Here is a 6000-nt window from a genome sequence, read left to right as displayed (position 1 = left end):
AGTGAAGCTGCCAAATTACATTGTGGCATTTGATGTAAAGTACTCACTCATGCCAAGAACTGAAGGCTATATGTAGCAGAGCAAATGCTGCAAAACCAGACTGCAGAAGAGGAAGACTTATTGATGAGAAAAGGAAGCGGGCGGGTGAGAAAAAGAAGAAGAAACATAGAAAAGAGACGAGAGACGAGCAGATGCTGCAGTGCTCGAGCAGCCTTCGACAATCAGCCGAACCCTCTGAAACAACACATTGCCAAGATCAAGGAGAGAGAAGCAAAGCATTGCAGCAAAGGAGCAGATATAAAGCGAGGAGGGGAGGAAGTTGTAGGAGGAGAGTGAGTTAACCCCCGGTGAGAACTCCTGATGAAGGTGAGTACCACAGAGCAAATCAAGCACTCGTCTGAGCCGTCTGTATGTGAACCCTCTAAACTCAACATCTCCTTCTGTTTCCACCGAGCAGTGGGACACACTCAGACTCCTCCAGCTGCCTAATAGGACCCACAGTCTGCTTCTCACAACAAGAAAATATGTGCCGTATAGAAATCAGTGAAATAACAATATGGCATCATGTTATGTTGGACAGCTTATTTTCAACACTTGTGTTTGTCTGTTTGGCTGGATCCTTGATAAAAACCTAATGAAAAAGTACATTTTAACACTTTTTTAATATAATATAATTCACTAGAAGTAACATTCGCACAGATCTTCGTAAAATAAAAGCATGTAAGGTCACTATCTATTGGTGTATGTATGGGGCTGGGTAATGATATGCAATACCTCTTTGACCAAAATAACCTGGTACCAAGTAGTTTCCAAAACACTCCAGTCAAACAATACGTTCGATCGTTTTTGCTTCTTATCCCAGTCTGTCCCGGCTCCCTGTCAGATCAGATCAACTTTCTGTTACTGCCATTTCCATATACCGCTCTCTTCTAGGTACAGTTCAACGTCTGTCTGCTTAGCACAAGCTAACAGCAGCAGCGGCTAATATCCAACACCGAGCTGTAAGGAATCACCGAATATGATGTCAAATAACGAAGCACATCTGATGTTCCAGCAACTCATTTGGAGGTAACTGGGTGCACTTTGGCCAAACTCCAGAAATGGTCCATCTCATTGCCACTTAGCACAACTTGGTGCATTTAAACTGGTAATAATTATGAAACTAGAAACCCGAATCATCAAACCATGGTTTGACTCAATGCAGCCAAAAGTACCAATGAAAAAGTCCTCCAACGAACTCAGTGCAACTACTTCGTATCTCCATAGGTGCCACCAAAAAGAACAAAACTGAGATTAGAACTTTAAAACCAGTGGAGCTCAAATGCCTTAAATTATTTGATCTCTTACCTAAACAGCTCAAATGCATTTTTTTACCTCTAGTAAGTACAAGTAAGAACTGTAGAAAATATCATAGACAATGAAAAAAAAACCTCAATAGGACTCATCCTCTGGGGAGCATGATGTCTGTACAAAATTTCTTGGAAATCCATCCAGTGGTTGTTGAGATATTGTTAGTCAGAGCCAAAATGGTGGCCTGAGCAACCGGCATTGCTAAAACCTCGTCCATGTGTCTTTTGTGACTTCACATTGCAATAAATAGATAGATTTTCTCTTTCACTTATTGCTGAGTCATACCAGGTACAATAAAACAAAGAACATTACCTTGAAATTAATTTTTCTTCTCATATTCATCTTGTTCTGGCGGGGCTTTGTTTTTTCCTAGACCTCTGCAGCTCCTGCTTCATTTACATACACCGGCCTGCACACAGTATATTTGCACAATGTATCTCCAAACACTCATAGTTTGCTCCAGTATGAGTGTACCAGCAAGAGCAGATTCATTGTGGGATTTCATAGAAGTAGACAGAAAATATAAACTGTGGGGACAAATGTAATAACCACAGCAATGTTTTTTACATTAATACATCCCGCACAATGTGAATGCACATAAAATGAATCATCTGCAATAACTGCTGCATGTCCACTGAATGTGCCCCTATAAAAAGTGAAAATACAAATTAGATGTTACACTATATTATTAGAAAAAGACACACTGGCAGCGAGCTGTGTATCATTTTCTGTTATATCTCCCTGATGGATTCAATCTTTTATTAGGCCCTAGTTTAGAGAGGGCCAATATTTCTAGGGTTTTGATTTAACATTCGACCCAGGAACATGACTGAGCTTGTGATATTCACTCCAGCGCATGGTGCGTCAACACTGTAATCAAATAAAATCGTGCTCAAAATTTCAGGGCTTTTGAAACACAATCACTGTGCTAGAGTTGTGATAATTTGTTAAATGGAGCTTCAGTTTGCCTCAGAAGTGCGTCCATGTATAATGTGTTCTTTTCAGCGATGACAGAGAGTGTGAGACTGTCCATTTACTCCCACCCATCAGTCTCACACCTCTCCATCATGGCTGGATGAAATAGCTGCAGGGTTTTAATGAAGGCCAGCAGGCTGTTTAAGAGTCTGCTGTTGGTCCTCCACACTCTGTTGCGTTCGCCAATGACCCTGGACGTAAGGACATGTCCACGTGTCCAGCACAGTCTACCTAAAATGCCTGGAGGCTGGTACAGTGACATATGTACTTGGCGCATTCATAACGACAAGAAACCATTGATATCACTTACTGCACAGCAGCGATACATCACTTAAAGGTCAGAAGTAGAGATGGATCATTCCTTCCCCATGTCGACTCTATACTATTCTCTTTGAAGGTCAGATCTCCAGGCGAAAAAGTGGAAAACAGAAGCTGTGCAGTCACTGCATGATGGAAAAAAACTGATTGGAATCCGGCACCGCTTCTATTAAGAACCAGCTGCTTTGATTTTATTGCTGATTTGGACCGACAGCAAATTAAATTCTTACAATGAGGTACAAGAGCGAAACATTCTTCTACTTACAACTACTTACTGTCCAGGAGATCACAGGGGACTTGTATCTTGTATAAACCAGTTGAACGAATACTCCCACATTTGTTTGCTTTCTTGACAAGAGTTAGATAAAGAACAACTCTCATTTTTAAGGTTTTTTTGTAGCCATTTTTGTGCTCACTGTTAAACCATGACTTGTCATTAGAATAATGGTGCATTTGCACCGGGAAATTTCCAAGTCCCCTGTCTAAAATTTCAACTGAAACACTTCCTGAAGTTGGAAAGTCAGAGGAACCTCACCAACCCTAACCTCAAAATCCAAGATAGCTGCTCCATGCATCAACAGTTGTGAAAACTGTAGTAATATACTGTTTATTAGCATTTCTGTCTTATTTGTGTCTCCTTATACACAGTGGTACACACTATACTGTCCAGCTTCTATCTGGGGAAATGTTGCTACGATGTTTGTATGCACAAAATACAGCGTAATGATTTGTTATTAACCAGTATAGCCAACAATGGCTAGCCTGGCTTGAACTGGTGTTGCTAACTACATTGTACCAGGTCCCCAGGAGTGCTGCTCAACCTTGATTCCAATTTCTTCCCTGTGGCCACTTATGGTATTGCAGCGGGGCTCGAAAAGCATTTTACCTTTAGGCCACCTTTATAAAAGAGACATTAGTAAATCTGTTGACAGGACACCTCAAACTGCAAAAAAGGTGAATTATGACTCTTTCTTTTATGAATTTTTGAGCCATGATGGTTTTATATTTGTAAAAAATTTCCTTGAGCTGAGACGTCATCACAATGTGTGACATCATCGCAATGTAAAGTCTATAGAGTGTCCCAAAGTCCTAAAACCTGGATATGAGTTTCAGCTCCTGCGGTTCCCTTGTCTCGAAGTCAATGGGTTTTTTGAATGGGTTTTTGGTTAGATGCCGGAAATAAGGTCTGTGGTCTGTGGACGTGATGACTTTGAATCAGCAGTACGACATAACTCCTGTTTTATCTGTAGACTTATTTTCACTGTAATCATCAAGGATCACCTTGCTGATCCCTGGAGTCAGTTGTGTGATTGGCACAAGTTAATTTGGGTCAACTTGAGAGAAGTTGAACACATCACACACAACTCTCGACCATCTGTGAACAGCCACCCCACAGGGAGCGGCCAACTGTTCAGATTAATGCGATCTGATGCTTTCCTCCCTGCAGGCGTCCCTGGAGAGTGACCATTAGCATTGTAGCCACTTCCTTCAGAGCAGGATAATGGGAAGTGAAAGATGGTTCTGTTTTGTTTTCCAATGTTTAAAAGTGGAGTGTAATAAACAACAAAACAGAGATATACCTGTACTGCTCATCCCTCATTTATGTGCTGTGGCGAGGTAATGACCGCACGAGTCAGTGAGCCGCTCGCAAGGTCTAATCTTTCAAATCAACTCACAAGGTCCAGAAATACAGCTGACTCCTGACCTCCCCCATGCCTCACCAACTGCATGAGAGGAGGAAGCGTGCAGATAATGTGAGTCGACAGCTCAGACCTGTGCAGCCACAGCTCTTCATTTATACATCACACCGCCTGGGAACCTCTCTCCCGGCATGTCAGAAAGCCTCAAACTCTCACGTCCCGGAGGAATCAGCGAGTGGTACAATATGCTGCACAAATTGAGGGACAGACCATGTCAACTCCACAAGTTTTGGTTATTTTGAGCATAGATGTGTTGGTAAGAGCACACTTCTTCCCACTTGTACAATTCTAATCAGCTATGCTTTTTCGTTATAGCATGCTGCACAAAACTACATCTTAAGATTTGTTACTTTGGACTTGAGCACTGTGAGTAGTGTTGCAATTATTTGCAAGAGTTCCTTATCGGAGTGGGAAGTGGACAGGGACAGAAGAAACAACAAAAATAATGAGCACAAACAAGGTCACAATGCAGCTGCCGCAGTTAAAAGTATTATTTGAAGCATCCTGTAGCCCATACTTTACATGCAGTATATCATTAAAAAGCTCTCATATATAACAGATAATTTACATTTTAATACTGTTTCCAACAAATTATGAACCAAAGTTATCAACTACATTTTCAAGAATACCAGGATTTCTACTGTATATAGATAATAATTTCATTTGTCATCTGCAAAATGACCTGGTATATATTAGGGTTCCAGACTAACTTTCCACTGGTAGCAAAACAAGGCTGATAATGAAGCTAAGAGATTAGCAAATAGCTTTTTTTAAAAAAAAAATGAACAGCTATGAAAATTGTGACAGGATGCCAAGGACACAGGGGAACTAGTTTGATGTCAAGATATTCATAAATGAGCAAGCTATTGAAAAGACAACCTTGAAATGTGCATATTTAAGGCAACGGGTCATTGGTAATGATGCTAAGGGATTCTATGAGGGTGCTTTTCCGCAAAGTTACAGCTGTAAAAGTTGTGACAGGATGTGCGGACAGATGAAAAGTGGTTTGATGTCAATATATTGAAAAATGAACAAGCCACTGAAATCACAACCTTGAAATGTGAGTATTTAAGGCAATACGTCACTGATAATGATGTTAAGGGATTTTTTGAAGGCTCGTTTCCACAAAGTAACAGCTGTGAAAGTTGTGACAGGATGTTCAGACTCATGAGAAGTGGCTAATGTCAACATATTGAAAAAATTGCAAGCAACATTGAAATCACAACCTTGAAATGTGAGTATTAAGGCAATATATCACTAATAATGGTGCTAAGAGATTTGCTATGGGCTTTTTAAAAGCTAACAGCCGTGAAAGTTGTGACTGAATGTTCAAGACATATGAGAAGTGGTTTGATATCAATACATTAATAAATTAGCGAGCTATTGAAATCACAACCTTGAAATGTGCGTTTTTAAGGCATCAGTTGAGTGATACTGAAAAATCAGTGCGTGCACTTTTACCTGTGAAGCCCTCAATCAGATGCTGGCTCCCTAAAATGGTACTCAGTCACCAAAACTTTGAAACAACCTTGACTTTTGTTTCAAAATGCTTTAAAATGGTCTGTTTAACCATTAAGTTTCTCAAAGTTTCTCCTGAATTCCACCCAGACCTCTCAAATTGGTTGAACCCTTTTTCATAATATATATATATATATAT

The sequence above is a fragment of the Plectropomus leopardus genome, chromosome 14 (genome assembly GCF_026936395.1).
Source record: "Plectropomus leopardus strain MGB_pleo_1.0 chromosome 14, ASM2693639v1, whole genome shotgun sequence".
NCBI lineage: Eukaryota > Metazoa > Chordata > Actinopteri > Perciformes > Serranidae > Plectropomus > Plectropomus leopardus.
Note: the sequence above shows the minus strand (reverse complement) of the source record.